The 20,191-nt window shown below is 41.4% G+C and overlaps 1 protein-coding gene across 1 annotated transcript in view; it reads right to left on the bottom strand.

Annotated features, from left to right (window-relative positions):
• Positions 1-20,191, bottom strand: part of PLCB4 (phospholipase C beta 4) — a 318,918-nt gene that overhangs the window by 186,408 nt on the left and 112,319 nt on the right. Inside the window, exon 3 of the mRNA XM_029911893.1 lies at positions 19,035-19,104. The gene's annotated coding sequence lies outside the window, so the exon portion shown is untranslated. The remainder of the gene's footprint in view (positions 1-19,034; positions 19,105-20,191) is intronic.

Genomic DNA, 20,191 nt, shown 5'->3' with positions numbered 1-20,191 from the left:
CTAATAAATTTGTTAGTCTCTAAGGTGCCACAAGTACTCCTAGCCTTGAATTGGAAAGCACACTGAAGGAAAATAACAGAAGACCCTATACAACAAAATGAACAAAAGCTAAATGGAAGGTAAGAATTGTTAAGATTAATATGATCGATTCACCTCAGTTTAACTTCTTCCCCTGGATATTACCACTAAACTGAACAACTGTATATTCAGGGAAAGCTACAGCACCTGATTCACATTTTAAACAGTGAGAGAAATTGATTAGCTCCTTCCTATGAGAGGAGAGAATTATATGACACGAGGAGGAAGGAAAACCCTAAATTATGCCAGTGGCTTTTAATTCTGCTCAGCTCCTTTTGGAACACTGCCAAGAAACAAGTATCGAGGGATACTTTAGAGCAATATATTCCAAATGCAAAAGTGCCAGGAGAATATGTTAAAAAAATTAAATTGTTCTGTTCCAATATTCAACACTCATGGAAGTCTGAGCAGAGCCTGCTAATTATCTCATTTGCATGGACTGTATGTGAAATCGTATTTTGAAGAATTCCATCAGCAAAATCTTTAAAAGGCAGATAGTCTGGTCCGACTGTCTAGCCAGCATGCAGAATTGATTTCCTTTTTTTAAAGGAAGAAGAATGGCAAAACACTTGTATTTGTACAAGCATAGGTGGGCAGACTTCTGGAAATATCTCCATCTGCAATTTCACAGTGCGACTGTTTTGAACTGCGCTCTGGAATGTGTAATTTCCTCTCAGAGGGCCTAATCATGCTCTCATTGAAGCGAATGGCAAAATTCTCCACCAAGAAAAAGATTGGGCCAAGTATCATTCCAACTATCCAACAGGAAAAATCACTGCCTTTACATGGACTCAACATCTAGATAACTCAAGACCAGGAAAAGGGACAATGTGCAACCCGTGTATCCCACTCCAAGGAAGACATCTATTTTGGCCCTAAGCAGCAGCCAGTAACCTCTGTGGCTGTCGTGCTGGCCCATGGAAGCACTGCAGGCTTCTCTGGCTGTTCAGTGAGAGACGTTTCCCCCTCTCCCAACCCCCCCCCCCCCCCGGTCCAAAATGATAACCTCCCATATTTAACAGGCACCACATATTGCATTCAGGGAGCTTGACTTAAGGCCCTTCATGTTTCATTAGTAATGAGGGATGCTGAAGGCAGGCAGAGTTGTAGGAAAGAGATCTTTACTGAGCAAGCTGAGAGGCCAGTATTTGCCTGGTGGCAGCCTAGTCTCCAGCTTGCAAACCTGAACTCCAGATGTCAGGCTGAACTGACCCTCTTGGAAATAGCCTAATCCTTCTCAGCTGTGGTCCTCAATCTAATTATGCTACTGAATGGGACTACATTTTCACAATAATTTTAAAGAACATTTCTGTCCTTATAAGGTTTGTCCAGTCTCGCTCCCCTTTCCTCCACCAGTTTTTGTAATCAATAGAAAGACAGATACACCTCTTGACCCTCTATCTTCAGTCCCACTCATGGCATTACACATCTCCAAAGTCGTTTTTCAGGTTACCGGTGTGCTGGATTGTTACAGGGTTTGTTGGACTCTCTGCAGCAATCTGATTTATCCTCTGCCTAGTTCAGCCTTCTGCAAAGATAGCACCTGCAGCCTCTAAGGATTTGAGTTCAAAAGAACACGTTTGTCACCGGAATCTGGGCCTTTGATGTTCCTATTTAATTAAGCACCAGCTGAAAGTGCAAAAATTGTTGTATAGCCAAATGGAAACACTGTTGTTTATTTATTATACTGATGTTTGTTACTGAAAGAAGCTAGAGGCTGGAGCCAAAAACATTCTTTCAACCAATTTTCTTTGACACACAAAGATATGTAACGGAATAACTTCCAACAGGTGCTAAATTAGTTTCTTCCCAGAATGCTGTTTCAGCTGAGTTTTAAATTTGAGAGACAGCAGTTACCCCGTGTTTGTGTGTATAATATTATTTTATTTTACTATGGAATAGAATTCCTGCTTTACTTCGCTAATTTGCCCTGTAGTGACATTGACTGACTCTATTGTTCATGATGAAACAAAATCTGAGATTTTAATCATCTTAACCTTGTGGAGCCAAATTTTAAAAAGAAAAACAACATAGTTATGTCTGTAAGTATCTATATTTGTATACAAAAAGGTACCATGCATGCCTCTCAGGTAAATGTGGTATAACCGTCCATCTACATGCAGATTTATTTGTGCATATAAATGGAGGGTTTTGCAGGAGCAAGTGATTAATGCATATTTTTGTGGGTAGAGCCATCATGTCCTCCTTATAAAATGCAGTACTGCACATTATTTGAATAGCCATACAAAGTTTACATCCAATCTACTATGCAAACATGTATTTTGGAATCCCGTCAACAAGGAACTAGTTTTTGCAGCATAAAAGAACATTTCAGTTTGGAAAAAAATTAAAATAAATCACCTTGAGTCAACAGGGTTCTCCTCTCAATGGATATTACACATCAAAACTAAAGACAAAATACCCTTGCTGTTTTCTTCATTGCTTTCTCATCAACTCCTCTAAACACTGAAGTCTACATATGAGTTTTTAAAATAAATTACATCAAGCAGGTCTGTACCTATTGAAGTACACATTTTTAAAAGCTCTCAAATTCTCTGCACAGAGTATCTGGGTATGATGGGAGACTAATATAGTGTTTGACCTTTTTTCTCACTGGTTTGTTGGTCTGTTTGGTGCTGTCTGCAGTCACACTTCATGGTCTCTAGCATGAGAAAGGCAATTCCTTGTAGCAATCTTATAGAAGTTGAAAAGGAAAGGAGTGCTTTAAGTGCTGAGAATTTACAGGAATAAAATGTAATTCCAGCTTGATTGAGATTAAATAAAATAATAAATAAATAAATGGAAATATCCTATCTCCTAGAACTGGAAGGGACCTTGAAAGGTCATTGAGTCCAGCCTCCTGCCTTCACTAGCAGGACCAAGTACTGATTTTGCCCCAGATCCCTAAGTGGCCCCCTCAAGGATTGAACTCACAACCCTGGGTTTAGCTGGCCAATGCTCAAACCACTGAGCTATCCCTCCCTCCCCCCCCCAATTATTATTAATTCTCAATTATTCTCAATAACTAATAAAGAAGTGCAGAACTCCTCTGCTACAAAATCATTCTCCTTAACTATTGCCAAACAGATCCCTGCCAAACACTTCTGCTTTTCCTTCGTTTCCAAATCCAGTTCCTACAATCCCTGTGGTTTATACACTAGTTTCAACTCCCTCTTCAAATCCTCTCCCTGTTTCCCTTTACTGCTCCCCCTTAGACACCAAGAGTCCTGCACCCAACATAGGGTACCTTAATATTAGACATCATTCTGATAGCCAAAGTAAAGTTAAGAGCTAAAAATTAGAAGTTGGTAAGGTACCAGTGATCATGATCCAGTTACATGTACTGTGTGCAAACAGATTATGGTGCCAACCAGTAATCTGGAATTTAAAAGGGCCAATTTCCCAAATTTTAAAGCAACTGGTGGCATAACTGACAGGGAACTATTGGATGCCCCAAAAGCCGCAATTCCACAGACACAAAAAAGGTAATGCTGGGCAAGAAGCTATTTTGGTTAAAAGGAGATGTGGAAGCAGTGATAAAACATAAATTAATACACAAAGTATGAAAAAAGGGGAAAGTAAATAGTACACCTCTTCCCCGATATAACATGAATTTGGATATAACGTGGTAAAGCAGCGCTCAGGGGGAGGGGGAGGTTGCGCACTCCGGCGATCAAAGCAAGTTCGATATAACGCAGTTTCACCCATAACGCAGTAAGATTTTTTGGCTCCCGAGGACAGTGTTCTATCAGGGTAGAGGTGTAATTAATATAAGTTGCAAGTTAAAAGATGTAAGTGACTGATACGAGAAGCCAAAAGTCATCAATGAAATATCAAAGACCAATAGGGTTAGGGATAATCAGAAGGTATTTTTAAACATATTAGGAAAAAGAAAAACCTTGGGCCAGGTAGAGGTCCATTGTTAGATACAGAAAGTAAAACTGTAAACTGTAATGTAGAATAGGAAAAAGCGTTCCACAGATATTTCTGTTCTGTATTTGGAATGAAGAAAGAAGATGTACCCATCCCATATAATGCTGTGAATGCAATAGAAAGCTTACCACCTGTAACAAAGGAAGATGTAAAGCAGCATCTGCTAAAATTAAACATTTTCAAAACAACAGGCCCAAGAGGAACTCTCTGAGACAAATCCAGTAGAGAAAAGGTACTGTTAAATTGCTATTATTGTAGTCAGCCTCACCTAGTAAGAAATCAAAAGTTACCAACCTATGTTATATATCCTAGGAGGATTTCTCTGAGGAAAGGTGTCCCAAATGTGCTCTGTTACTTGAATGGCCAAGTAGTAAATGCTCTATTGGATACAGGAAGATCCCAGACCGTAGCCCACTGGATTCCTGCGAAAGACTTAGATCAAGAGAGAACTAGGAAAAGAGTCTGTGTACATGGAGACAGGAGGGTATACACCACCGTAGGGGTGCTTCTTGGCATAAGCAGCCAGCAATATTTTATGTAGCTGATAGTAGTGACAAATCTCCCATAGATTTCCCTGTTTTAGCAGATTTACTAATTGAAAACCCAGTGTCGGTGTAGAGACTAGATCACACGTCAAGAAAGGAGGAGGAATTTCCTTCTCTGAGTTAGACCAGGCTCTTTTTGGGGGGAGAAAACAAAATGTGGAGGAGATGGGAGAAACACCAACGGGGGTAGGGAGGCGCCAATAAGGGGACTGTCAGGGGAAGGGGAGTCGGAAGTAGATGATGTGTGGAATATACCACTAAACTTGGGACAACTTCAAAATGAAGATTTTCCTTCAACCCCTAGAAATAGTTAACATTCATGGAGTACCCGTAGAAGGGATAAAAACTATGTAAGATGGGACAGATCAAGAGCATGTGTTGGAAAGTGATTTACTTTGTGTTAAGGGTTGATAAGGAAAGCAGTTACTGATTCCAAAAGTTTGTAGGGAAATGGTCCTGAAAGCAGGACGTACTAATCCTTGGGCTGGACACACAGGGTATGTCTAGCCTTTGAACTGGAAGTACGATTCCCCGCTCAAGGCGTACTCGTGGCTAATTCTCATCAAGCTAGTATGCTAGAAATAGAGTATTGCCACATCAGCGCAAGTGTGGAGAAGGGCTAACTGTCATAAATACAGGCCCAACCAAGACCCTAGACACGTAACTCGGGGTAGCTAGCCCCTCCTGCTGCTCACATTGCTACAGCTACTCTCCGTGTTGAGCATACTAGCTTGATCAGAGCTAGAGCAAATATGTCTCCTCAAACTGGGACTCACACCCACAGATCAGTGTAGACAGACCTTTAGGGCAAAGGAAAACAAAAAAAACAACCACATGCTAGAGTAGTGAGACGTTTTTATTGGTGTGGCATGTATCGGCAGGTATAGGACTGTATTAGAGCCTGTTCTGAAAGCCAGAGAGTAGCCCCAGAAAAGAAAAGTGTACCTTTCTCCTGATAGCCATGGGCATAATCAGTCCTCTGGAGCACGGTCACTCAGGATACTGCTAGATCTTGGCACTGGATGACTATACTACTCAATACCCAGAAGCATTTCCCCTCAGATGCATGAAGGGCCAGCAGGTTGTTGAAGTCTTGGTGCAGTTATTTGCTTATTTGGAGTGGCGGAGGAGATTATAGCTTACCAGGGGACTGAGAGCAGCCTTTGCCCTGGTGTTCTTCCCTTCTTTGTTTTTCATAAACATGAACCTGACTACTAAACACAACCTTTGTATAAAATCAGTACAAAATGAACTCTGCTGTGTTTGTTAGGGGGAAAAAACCCAGTGAAGTGTTGAAGTGTTTAGTAAGCCTGGTGCTTCTTTTATATGACATAGGAAAACATTTAACCGATTACTTTACCTGGTATATAAGATATTGTAACCCTACATGGAATAACTTGTTTTTCTCACTCTTCTCCTCTATGGCAAACTACGGAAAACAATATAAGATGTCATGCTGAGCTGCAGATTTTCAGTGATTGTTTCCTCTGTATTTGCTGAGCAGCGACTTTATACTTGGTCAAACAATTATTCAAGTAAATTTAGCATACCAAAACATTACCAAATATGGCATGTTAGTGACAGAAACCAAGTCAGAAGTCATCACTGAAGGGAAGGATTTAGATGGATTGGAAAATACTTATGTGTAAAATGCCAATCAATTATGCAACCATCTTCATGATTCGGTGGATATGAAAAATTACTCTTGCGAGGAAATGTGCTTAAGAAGAGAGCATATGCAGTCATATACTTTTACATTCACTGTTTTTTCTCTGCCAATTTACCAATTGTAGAAGTATCTCAGCACTACTACACATTACAAAGCATTATCTTAGACTTTAATTTCCCAAGAACAAAGCTACAGTCTGAACCTAGCATGCTTATGCTTCAATTCCTGCACCAAGACAACTGCTGCTGAGGATATGAGACAGAGAAATCTAGACACTAATTCATGATATTTAGATCTACAAACGAACGTCTTGTATGCCAATAGGTAATCCCAGGACAGTCTCTTTAAATCAAGTGCTACACAAAAAATGATAGCTGCAACATCACAGTAAAGAATGTTTGCACACCTGCTATATTACCATACAACAATTAAACATAGATTAAATATTATACATAAAGAGCCAGATTTTCAAAATCGCTCAGCATCTACAAATGGGACCAGACACTTCCAAAGAATTTGTTCCCATTTGGGCACCTGAATGAAGTGGCTAGATTTTTTGAAAGTGCTCAGAGCCCAGTCAGAACAGGCAGCCCCATTCAAAGAACATGTACAGCAGTGGCCTATCCTCAGAGGACATTATCAAAAGCTATTTCAGCTTTGTTCTTCGCAGCAGCATCACTGCCTGATAGCCCCAAACATTTCCTTCAAAATTAAGATAAGCAAATGGAAACTTACTTAATTTTTCAAAATAATCAATCTGAAAAACTGGAACAGTGAACATGTGGAATGTATTAACTTGTCCTGATTATCAGAGGGTGTTGTCAGCTGGTTTGTTAGACTGAGTATGTAGGCTATTCTCTTGCTGCATTAATCTCATTTTTCAGAAATTTAGAACCTAAATGGGAAAAAAATTCCTTTGCTGTGCAAATCTGACATAAAAGGTCTTCTCTGAAGGGGCTTTCCCCCCCAAAAAATGTAAAACTAAGAGTGTAGTTGGCTGGTTTCTGAACAAGCAATTATCTCAAATCGTATAAACATCTGTTTAACCGACAAAGAAAATACAAAAGCCGACGATTCATATTGAAACATCAGCTGTGGAGTGCATGGCCTTGTGAACTATTTGCAGAGGTCTCTCAAAAATTCTCCATAGTTGGAGTTGTGCCTCTTGTGTACTGGGTCCATAACACATGTATGCAAAAACAGCCTAGACACACGATGAGGAAATAACACAAAGTCTCAGAAGTAGGAACCATTTTGGACCATCCAACATAGTTGAGATTTTTTTTAAGACAAGACTATAACATACTTAATACTCAGGAGTCTGTCCCAAATAGAAATCAGACTTCACATTGTTTATCATCTTTACTTGAGCTATTTTGCTTACATGTGTTTGTGCGTGTGTTTTTACAGAAAGCAGCAATGTTACAGTGGCAACAAAAGAAAGGAAATTCTACTTAAAGCTAAAATTCTGTACTCAACTGGCTGCCCCACTACTATATCACACTCTTGCAAATAGAAGTAGCAGCACATGTGGCATGCGGTATAACGTGGTACAACACATGTGGGATGCAGTATACATTTTGCCCTTTAGTGACACACAGGTTTAGAGTTCTAGAATTAGTGGCATAAATGGGCCCCCTCTTTGTGCAGGAGCAAATGTTTAGATGTTTCATCATGCAAATCATGAGTCCTATCAGTAGTCCCTTGCTCACGTAAGTAGCCATCAATGGAATTCCTCATCTGAGTAAGAAATACTCACTCTGTAGCTAGATGGCTGCTTACTGAGTGACCTGTAGTGGCCAGGGGTCATTTTGCAGGCACCTGCCCCCGTTAGTCCCCTCTTGTGGGCTCCTTAAGGACTCCATACTGTCTCTGTTGTGGCTCACAGCACCCGTGCCCAAGGCTGATTTAATATCAGATAAAGTTCACATAGTCCTCCGAGTCCATAATCATAAAATAATCCGAACAGTCCTCAATGAGCTCCCAACAGAAGACGATGCTCATAACTCCATGGTTCATTCTTAGTGCTGGTTCTTCAGCCACCACCTAGAGCTCTTTCTCTGTCAGTCTGGTCCACACAAAGCTGCCAGTCCCAGCCCTTTTTTGGCTGGTGCTTGGCTCTGGCTTTCTTATCCTGTCAACCTCTCCCCGTTCTGAAGGAGAAGGCAGTCTATATAGTGCCCTCTACCAAGAGCTCCTTCCCAGTTGGCTGGAATCATAGAATATCAGGGTTGGAAGGGACCTCAGGAGGTCATCTAGTCCAACCCCCTGCTCAAAGCAGGACCAATTCCCAACTAAATCATCCCAGCCAGGGCTTTGTCAAGCCTGACCTTAAAAACCTCTAAGGAAGGAGATTCCACCACCTCCCTAGGTAACCCATTCCAGTGGAAGACAGGGGAGCCCTACATTACAGGGCTCCTGATCCCAGGCCCTTAAACAAACAGTGTCCTGGGGTTTTCCTTCCCTCCTCCAACTCCTATTTCCCCAGGCCCACTTCCTCTTTTCCCCTACCAGGCCATTTTCTGAGCCTTTGTTTATTCTAACACCCTGAAATGCGGTCTTGTCCCCCTTTATTCTTAAAGGGCTGGTACACCCCTTTGCACACGTGAGCTACAAATTTGCAGAATTCCATTTCTTTATCCTGCAAATTAAATCATCTTATCACGTGGATATTTCAGCCATATCCGACCCACAAAAGCATCCTTCTATGGTCTTGCGGTCAAGGTCCTAACTATGACTCTGGAGACCTGCGTTCAAGTCTTATCTCTGCCAGAGACCACCTGTGTGACCACAGGTAAATCAATTAATCTGCCTTCCTGACTCAAGTCCCCATCTGTAAACTAGGGAAAATACTTATGTTCTACTAATCTTTATCTGTCTTTTCTATTTAGATTGTAAACTGCTTGGGGCATGGCCTGTCTCTTATTAAGTGTATATAAAGTGGCCCCCAAATTCAGCTGGGGATTGTAGGCACAACTGCAAAGTACAGCATAATTTTCACATTCTGAAAATAAAGCCTAGCACAAAGACGACTGAAAAATTACAAAAAAAACCCATACGGGTTTTATTTATTTATTTTTAAAAGTCCTTTTTCCTAATCTTGCCTGTCCAAAACTGAGAGAGGGGCAAAAATCAAACTTTACTTTTACTTTTATTTGTGATACCTTTATCTTTGGAAGAGTCTTTCAAGCAACACAAACCAACCCTCTGGTTGTGGAATGAACTGAGGAGGAGGGTGCATTCTCTCAGGTGAATGACACAAAATCCACAGCAACTGGATACCTGTGCTTGATTGACAGGGAACTGCCAATCAATCTGGTATAGGGACAAATCTACAATCCCACTGAATTTCAACAGGAATTAGGCACCTAACTCCCTTAGGTTCCTTCAAAAATCCCAGCCATTAATAGTACTTATCTTTACTGCTACCACTATCATTTTAACACATTCAATTCATTATTTGTAATCTCTCCATGATGGAGTGATGGATTTTTTTTAATTAACACAGAACTTTGCAGACAATTGTAGCAGTTTTCAGGTACTTGTAGGTCACATTTTGAGGTCAAAACTTCCCGATCATGTTATTCGGTATTAAATGTACAGTCCTTCAATTTTCTGATTTCACCTGTTTTTCCTCCTCCTGCTCTTTCACCTCCATTGCAACTTAAGCGTTAGAATAGCGAGCAGATTGTGAACCACTCTATAATTCTGATGTTCATGACACTGTAAACACACCTAAGGGAAAACCTAGGTATCATCCCTAACAAAAGTCAATTCAGTGCACACAGCGAAAGCCAGCCGGCTCAATAAGGTAATATATGAGACCACACGGAATATATCATGAAAAAGAACACTGATCAAAACTAAAGCAGATGATGAGAGATGCTAGTAACACAGAGTTCCGTGTCTGAAATAATTACTTACAACATTTAGATCAACTGGATGAAAACAACCACACTGCATGAGCTGTACTGCATCACATATTCAGCACAGACGAATAAACTCTAGTCTGGTGAGAAAATATTTTTCAGAGATTATTTTCACTACAGAGGAAAGCCGGGACTCCCCTTTTCTTTTTCTGACAGGCACAGGCTTTACTTCCCCAATATAACACAACCTACGCTTGCTTTTTAGGAAACTGCATTCAGATGCTGTTCCTCTATGACATCATTAATCTCCATGGAAACCTGCTTAGAATGACCGCTGGCCTGAAATAGGTACTGTCATCCCAGATCAACTCAAAAGAAGTACAGGAAAAGTTCTTTTATCATACATCTTCCAGCTATACATTGCTGCCAAGAGATTTGAACTTCCCTAGACTATAATACCAACTTTGAAAAACAAAAGGATCCTTAGAATTCATGAGTAGTGTGGGCTAGAAGAAAGAGGTTTGCATTAGTACAGTCTATTATCAGTTTGTGTAGCATTATATCATTGCAGGAAGCCAGTTGCGGATAACAATAAAGAGTTTATTAATTCTTACTTTCAGGCATCATCAGGGAACACCCCTCTTCACTGGAGTGCAACCAGGCGGATCATGCTTTTTTCCCTTTGCCATGCCAACACAGCCACTCGCCATGACTAAGCTCCCTGCTCTGGAATCAAGGTATCTACTCTAATAGAGATGTTTTACCTAGCAAATAAATCTATCCCCAAATGGGTCCGTTTCATGCTGAGTTAAACTGAGAGGGCAACGGACCAAAAAAAATAGACTAAAGCTCATTAACTTTTTTTTTTTTTTGCAAGCTGCCTAGCAGACTTAGGTTTCTATAAAGAAAATATATTTACACACACACACACACACACACACACCATATAAATGTGAATTAATCTGCCTTCTTAAGGACAAGTTTAAAAATCGATTATATGTTAAAAATTAGATCTCTCTGACATTTGTATAGATGCAAATTGTATGTAATATTGAACAAACCTCCATTGTTGAATTTTATTCAGGGGCGGTTATGAATTTCCATTGATAATTAGCATAAAATTGACACAATTCTTTCAGGAGATGTGAAAGAAAAGAAAAGAAAAGAAAAGAAAAGAAAAGAAAAGAAAAAGAAGTGGGCAGATATTTTTAATAACTTACAGAGATGTAGTATGCACTGTTGTTGTAGTCATGTTGGTCCCAGGATATTAGAAAGACAAAGTGGGTAAAGTAATACCTTTTATTGCACCAACTTCTTTTGGTGAGAAAGAGAAGCTTTCAAACTTACCCACAGCTCTTCTGCAGATCTAGTAATACAAGTGTAGTGTTTACTTTAGCTGCACTGATTCATTTGTTTTTAGCAGCACGGAGAGGTACACAAAGAAATATAGGAGCCAATTCTGCAAGACACACACACTCACTTTCAACTAGCACTTCTCAGGATCAGGCCCTTAATTACTCAGGGCCACTCCTACACATGCTCACTTGCACAAATCATGCCACTGAAGCCAGTTTATTTAGATCAGAAGAATTTTAGGCTGGAACCATATTTTGTCCTGCTTGTACAGCGCCTAGCACAGTGAGGTCCTGCTCCATGACTGGGGCTCCTAGAGGCTACTACAATATAATAAAATAATTATTATTCACGTCACCAGGTTTATAGGATCAAGGCCCTATGCGTATGTAAGACTTTGTTTGCTAACAAAATTCAGGGCATGCTGCAAGGCCCACCTTGTCTTCCTCACTGCTGGTAGACAGAGCTGAGTGGCTGCCATATGTGACTTTGATGTGGGGGTTAATTAACTTGCTATTTTCATGATGCCATTGGGCTATATGAATTGATCCGACTGATGGGTCCACTTGTTTAGCAGAGTATTTTTAAAGAGATTGTCTAGGATTCCCAAGATCATTTTAATAATGAAATTGGTTTAATTGCAGAGAAATAAAAATCCACATAAATTACAAATTCAAACACACATTTATTTATGTTAATATAAACTACAGATGTGTTTCTTATAAAATACAGAGGCTTTGGTCCTGCAAACTCTTCCATGGTCTACCACAGGGAGTGGGGCTGGAGGCCACCTGGGGCCCAATTAAGTACTAGCCAAAGTTCTTTGCATATAAAATAAATTTCAGGTCCTTCGCATGGCCACTCCCAAACTTTAATGAGCAGAAAGGGGGGCAGGACGTGGGACTGGTTTGTCTGAGGAGACAGGGGCTTACCTCAGATTCCCCAGCAAGATGCAGGAGTTATGCAGCAACACACACTCCCACTCTAGCCTTTCTCCTGCTAACAGGCAAAGGTTTGACATATCAATTCTAAGGACTGGGTTGGTGTCCAGCCTTGTAAGAGTGTGTTTAATGGGGGGAAAGTAGTCTCTCCCCTCTCGTGTCACTTGTGTACAATGGCCATGCACAATCCCAGCCTTTTTGCTCATACAGTGCAACCACTGCACAAAGACAGCACCTAGAACGACACCACCCTCCCGCAAGGGGGAAGGGTCCCGGAGCCTGGGCTCCTGCTTGGGCCTAAACATCTACACCACAATTAAACAGCCCCATAGTCCAAACTCCGCGAGCCGGAGTCAGCTGACCCAGGCCAGTCACGAGTGTTTAATTTCAGTGTAAACATGCCCCATGAACTGGGCGACATGTTGTTATGAGATTGGTAAGTGTGAACTCACCCTTCACTTAACGTAAGTGTAAACATAAGCACCGTCTTCGGCCTCGTCTACACTAGGAAATTAGGTCAGTGTAACTACATCATTCAGGAGTGTGAAAAATCCACAGACCTGAGCAATGCAGTTACACCGACCTAACACCCGGTGTAGACAGCGCAAAGCCAACGCGAGAATTCTCCCGTCAATCTAGCTAGCACCTCTCCGGAAAGTGGATTACCTCTACCAATGGGGGGAACCCCTCCCTTCCGTGTGGGTAGCGTTTTCACTGAAACACTGCAGCTGCGCTGCTGCAGCTTTTTAAGTGTAGCCAAGCCCTAAAACCACCAGGAATACGTGAACCTATCCCGGAGCTTTTGGCTAAGTATTGTTTTGGGTAAGGGTGTGAGTGTGAGAAGAGAGATCACACAGAAACGGAGGTGAGACAAAACAGCTGGAATGGGAAAGGCAGCCTGAAAAGCACTGAAAGAAACTTTGGGATATGTTTTTGGGCTGGGGATGGAGGCTGAAAAAAAAACTGCTCTTGGTGCTGTGAGCTAAAGAAGCAGTTTCCTGCTATTTGATTCTTTCTGTGTTCAGAGACACACCACATAGCAAGTGTGAAAAATCGGGACAGGGCGTAGGAGGTAACAGGTGCTTACATAAGACAAAGCCCCAAATATCGGGACACCAGGTCACTCTAGAGACACAGGACTTCGTACAGTCTTTGTAAATAAGCAAAACTGCAACAAAGAAATACCTGAATACCACCAATTTCTACCGCCTGCTAGAATACCCACAGGGCCCCAAACTTGAACTAGCCGCACAGGTCAAAAAGGGGAAACAATAACATAGCTAATTATCAGTACTGAGCCAGAGTCTGTCCTCAGATACACCTGTAACCACACTGATGTCAGGGGAATTGCATGTGTGTATCCATGGGCAGCAGTTAGCCCACTGTCCTGCTTTCTACCTATACACTTTTTTTTTCCCCAAAAGTGCTCATTATTTTTATGATAGCCTCATGAATCCAAGCCATCGGAACACACTGTCTCTAACACTTGTCAAGAGTACAAAAACCTGCAGCCAGAAGTGACTTGGTACATTAGATTACAGCTACAGAAATAAGCTGCCTCATGAGGCTTTCCTCAAACGCTGCAAATTTGGCCCACTTTAAATCACCTTTCCTTCATTTCCTGTGGCTGTTACCTCTGGCTATAAGAAATTGTGATGCAGCCGATGCCTTGGTAATTCCGTAGTTAGCTGAAAGGAGCAAGACATTGGTTCCTTCTCCCCCTAGAGACGTTTGTAAAGTACTTAGCCGTCCCCGGCTCTGCAACCAGAATCCCAATCACTGCTTGCAGCTAAGTATATCATGGTCTGGGGGTGGAAAGAAAGAAAGAAAGAAAGAAAGAAAGAAAGAAAGAACTACGTTACCAGGTAGCATCTCCCAACCACCACCTTAAGAAAATGGCACACCTGTTTTTGCTTTAGAACAATGAACCACTCCACATTAGAGCAAAAAAAAAAAGGGGGAGGGAGGGGGAAGAAGAGAGAAAAATCTTCCAAACCTCTGACCATTTAATAAAAGAGGCACAAGGTCCTAGCCTCAAGTTAAGGAAAGAAAAATTTCACCGTAAGGTGATAAATTCAGTCTTCCTAAGCAAAGGCACAGGCCGTATCAACATTGTGACAGCTCTTGGTAGGCAATCCATGCTGTAACATTGATAATGTATCACGGCGACGTTCATTCATTGCCTTCAATTTACAGTGTGGCGGTTAACAAGCAAAAGAGCATCAGACATAAAACAGCTGAAATTAAACCTTTTAAACAAAGTAAGCAATAAACCCATATGCGAAGGCTTCCTGTAATAACATCAGCCTTAAATATCTGTCTTTGCTTCTAATATTTTAACGGACCTAATTATTCTGCTAAACAGGTCTCAGCCGTGATGCAATGTTGTGTATTTGATTACTAGTCCTCTACTGCAAGGAGTCAGTCTCTTTGGCAGGTTTTTACACTTTGAAGGTGCTGCTGTCAGTGACAAAAGCCTATCTGAACACAGGGGATGTTCAAACGGGGTGTCACGTTAAGAAATTGGAGAGTGTAAAAATGTCAAAACCAGCTACTTCCTCCTCAGTAATGGTTATTCATAGATTCTAGGACTGGAAGGGACCTTGAGAGGTCATCGAGTCCAGTCCCCTGCCCGCATGGCAGGACCAAATACTGTCTAGACCATCCCTGATAGACATTTATCTAACCTACTCTGCATACGCAGTCTATTAAATTTGGTCCTCCTGGGTCCCAAAACGTTGTTAAAGGGATAGCACCAGATTCAGATACACCTTACATTTCTATTTCTTAGAAATAGTTTCTATTTTTAAAAATTAGTCAAATGGAATCACTTCTGATAATCTGATTTTTAAATAATTAGGGCCAAATTCTGATCTAAGAACCACATACACACACAAGCCAGTAATAACAAGCAGCATTTACCTACTTATGCACCTAAAAAATGCTCCAGAAAGCAATATATCTGCCTAGTTTTCTTCTTCAACGGTAATCTTGCTTGACTCCTTTTTTTCTCCTTGCTGTGACTTGCCTATTTCAACACTATTTAGAACTCCATAGAGAATGGCAGTTTGTTCTTTATATCTCCCTGCTTTTCTGAGCTTCTGCAATTTGTTTGCAAACCTTAGCATAGGTTATTGTGCATCTACCCAGTCTCTTCTGATGGGGAGGCAATGTCAAAATTGGAGATATTCACTAAAGTCCTATCTTTGAAGGTGATAGTGTTAGAAGAGTTATTCAAACAATTTCAGGTTTTCAATCTCTAAGAGATTATGTAGATAAATCTAGTCTATTCAACTGCTATATAGTTATGGCCTTCAGAGGAGAAAGAGAAAAATCTAAGGTGTCAGATATATTTACTAGATGTGGGGGGGAAAACCCACTTCTTTTGATTTCCAAATAGTCACAGAGTAAAATTTTCAAAACTTCTTACATGACTGAAATTGAAAGTCAGTGAGATTTAAATTCACTTAGGTACTTCTGAAAGTGTTATTCATAGAACTGCGGATCCACACGAAAACCAAATAACTCTGGCAGTAGCAGAAGTAGGTACTGGAAAAGGAACAAAAATTGTAAGTGGATATTAATTAGTGCAATATGGTGTAGTGGGGGGAGGGGGTAGTGATTAGAAGAGAACACTGGTCATTTGGGTTCTTGTAATTTTGCCTAGTTCTATCACGTGGATTGATGTGTGATCTTGAACATGTCTAGTTAGATTGCAGGCTCTCCAGGGCAAGGATCGTGAATTCCTATTTGTTCATATAGCAGGAGTGCACTGTGGGTGTTAATGAAAGCAAATGATTAATAATAATAATAAAGGACTAATATGACAGATGCTATTGATTGTCACTTGTGTAGGAGAAACTGCAACCCACTGCTACAGATTATGCTCTAACATTGCCATTTGAAATACTGAAATCAACATTTAATAATTGTCATTTATTAGAAACTCATCAAAATGCAAAGTCCCACTGATTCAAAATGTTAGAATATTACAATACACAGAAATGCAGCACAATCACATTGGAAAACGTAAGTGCCACTAAGAATGTGAATGCAAATGTATACATTTTGCCTTGAAATGGCAATCAACATGTTTTTTCTTATTACCCCCCCTTCATTCCCCATTATTCTGGCATTCCTGGGTATCCATGCATTTTTCTAACCTTCAGAATGCTATAGCAAAATTATAAGTCACCTACGATGCCAATGATTCTGAGAGGTAATCCGAATGGACAGGCTGGAGTGGTGCATTTTCTACTCAGTAAAGATGAAGAATAGCACATGGGTATTCAGCAAGCAGTACTGCCCATCTCATCTGCTCTCTGTCATTTAAACAAGGAGAACACCCTTGGATTCCAGTGAAGTTCACTGCTCCACTACAGCCTCATTCATTGCTATTCACCTGGTTTCTGGAAGGGGTGTATTTCATCAGATCCTACCTGAATTCAAAGAATTGCTTCTTGTTCTAAACTTGTTCACCTTAGCCTCTAAGGACAGAACAAGAAGCAATGGGCTTAAACTGCAGCAAGGGAGGTCTACGTTGGACATTAGGAAAAAGTTCCTAACTGTCAGGGTGGTTAAACACTGGAATAAATTGCCTAGGGAGGTTGTGGAATCTCCATCTCTGGAGATAGTTAAGAGGAGGTTAGATAAATGTCTATCAAGGATGGTCTAGACAGTATTTGGTCCTGCCATGCGGGCAGGGGACTGGACTCGATGACTTCTCGAGGTCCCTTCCAGTCCTAGAATCTATGAATCTATGAAAGACTGTGGCTGCTGTTCCACAGTGGCTGGGCCATTGCTGGCTACTTTATCTCTTGGAAGTAATTCATCCATTCACAACTTCTGTGAGAATAACGGTTTGTTGCACCCAAAGCACTGCAGCCCCAGCTGTATTTCCAGGAAAGGGATATATTTCTTCAATCCTTCCCCATCCCTGATTTAAGTGCAGAGTATCGCTTGCACTGTTTGGAGGGCGTGGGTGGAAAAGAGGAGGAGACAGGCAATACGGTGGGTTGGTATTTTCTGGTAGATTCATCGTTGGGGATGTGAAATGAGAGGGATTTGGTACTGGGATACTTGTGAGGCCAACAATTTTGTGGGTGTGGGAAGGGGGTCTTATTCTATTGGCTTCCCTCCTTCAATGCCTCTTTTCCAGAGCTTTCAGCTTTGTTTGGAGTCTCCAGCAAAACACAGGTGGCAGAAAGCCATATTTAGGACCATCGCCACCACCACGACAGGAGTCAGAGATTTGTTGGAGCCAGCGGAGGTGGGTCCCTTAGGACCAGGGTTCTGATGGGACTAATCATTCCATTCTATAATGTTTAGGCAGAGTGGGCATCTCCGGGGGGCAAGAGTGTCTGAGTGTGAGGGCAGTGGTGGGGATTACTGAGGCTCTTCCTAATTTTATTAATCAGGACCAAACTAGACAATTTCATGAGTGGGTTGGGTTTATAGGGCACCTGGCCACTCAGCGTGTGGAGAGAGATCCAGGTATGGTTTGGGAACCATCAGGAAAGGTGGCTGATTCTTTTTTAATATCCTGGATTTCTTCTCTCCCTGGCTAGGGACACTTAGAGATAATAAATGGGATTTACACTTTGTCCTGGGAGTCTTTTCCTGGGCAGGCTGCTGTTCCCCTGCAATAGATACTGGAAGGTGACTGAGCAGGTGGAGTAATGCTGCTAGGAGATAAGGTCACAGCAGACCAAAGAGATCTGTCTGGGTGCTTGAAATTTCTGGCATAGAGAGACTAGGCAATTAGAGAGACTCGGCAATTAGAGCTCTTCCAGACACAGGCCAAGTAGTCTACATTTATTAGTCCCATGGGTTTGTCATCCTGGTAGTTCCATGATGTCCACTGTGGGGTCACTGGTTAATAAAGTCACAACCACTCCTTTAAGTACAGAGTTTGTTTGTCTCAGCCAGAACTGGATGGATGATTTGCTAGCTCAGCTTTCCCAAGGCAGGTACTCCGGTCAGTAGGAACCGAGAGAAAGCTGGAGGGGTGCCCCTAGCTGTGTTGCATTCCTATTTATTGAGGGGTCGTGCCCTGCCTTTGTTACGGCAGTTTGCAAACAGAGTGGTTTTCGTTCCTCAATGGCTCCACAGGCAGCACTGGTGCCCAGCATGGTTTTCCATCTGCTTCATAATTAAACCTCTCTCTCCAAGGTGGCCATCCACACCATCGCGACCTTCTGACTACTGCCATGAGATTTCCTCAGGTCTGGCCGGGCCAGCTACTCTAACGTCTGCTGCTGCAGAATGCAGTTGCCCACCTGCTCATCAGCATCAACAATGGGGAATATATAATATCTGCAATAGCTACCTATTCACTTCCCGGTGCAATTCAAGCTATTGGCATTGTTTTATAAAGCTCTATATGATTTGAATCCTGACTACCTGGAAACTGCCTCTGTCTCAATTCACTGATCCTTTCATTCAGTTCTACATAAAATCTCTATACAATACAATCTACAAGTACATATTCACCTATACACAATGATTATTCCAGAAGAAAAAGGTGATATGTCAAACCATAAGCTTAAACTTCTATATAAAACAAAAAGCAAAAAAAAAGGCCATTAACTTTATATTTGCAACTGCTAGTCAGTTATCATTGCTAGCCTACAAGCAGGAAACTTACCAAAGTAGCTTTCGATTGGCTGGTTAAACAGCTGGACGGATTAGACAGATGTGATGGGAAAGTCTTCCTTCTGTGAAATAATAAAACAGATCAATAAGGCTGGTGCCATCTACTGAAATCTCCTATTGAAGAAACATCCCTTTGAAAGTCCAGAAATGTATGGTATCAAGAGAAACATTTAAAAACAAGCTTTGGTTATGCCTTTGTTAAATCATGGGAAAGTATTAGCTATATGTCTCTTAATGGAAAAGAGACAAATCACAACGGATAGCGTTAGAAGCTATGGATCACACACACCATTTCCCACTGCATTGGGCCAGGATAGATTTCAACATAAGTAAAGCATCCTAAATAATTAATAAAGATCAGAAAGCAGCACTTGAATAACACTGCCATATTTGTAGTCTTTCCAGAATAAATGTTAGCTGACTTTAATTGTAGAAGTTGCCTCATCACAACGGTGCTGAGAATTTCCCCCCATAAATGAAAATTAACTTTTCCTATGAAAAGGGACTGTACAATAATTAGCAAGTCTGTCCATGCCAATAAACGGTTCCTCAATCAGGGACCTAACAACCCTTCGGTAACAGATGCTGGCATCATTGGTACCCACATCCGACCCGCATCTGCCCATGCTCTAGAGGCAGCAAAATCAGCCTCTTGAGAATTTGGGGCACTGAATGTAAGGAGGAGTAAAGGAGGAGAAATCTTGGGTAATCTTTTCCAGGGGTTTGGAGCGGAACCCGGAGCTGGAGCGCGGAGCAGCTCCAGAGCAGTGGAGTTGCAGGTTTTTGCCTGGAGCTGGAGCGGAGCCGGAGCACCGCTCCAAAGCCTTGATTTCCTCATCCCCTGGAAAACAAAAAACTAAGCTCCAACTTTTCAGTAGAAAAAACTGCAACCACCTTTGCCCCTCCCCCCAGCTTTCTGGGAAGGTGGACAATATAAATGATAATTTTTGAAGAGTTATAAAAACATAAAAGACATATATATTATATACATTATGCTCCAGGACATAAGCACATTTTTAACAATACTTCTAAATAATTCACTTTAACAATGAGTGATATGGAGGCCTAGCCATGCCCATATGGTGCTAATTGCAATCGGATGCCCAGATAAACCAAGAGGCTATTTTGTGGCCAGCAAATGGGAATTGC

The sequence above is a fragment of the Terrapene carolina genome, unplaced genomic scaffold, assembly GCF_002925995.2.
Source record: "Terrapene carolina triunguis isolate 2854851 unplaced genomic scaffold, T_m_triunguis-2.0 Scaffold132, whole genome shotgun sequence".
Taxonomy (NCBI): domain Eukaryota; kingdom Metazoa; phylum Chordata; order Testudines; family Emydidae; genus Terrapene; species Terrapene triunguis.
Note: the sequence above shows the minus strand (reverse complement) of the source record. Positions and strands in the feature narration are given on the sequence as shown.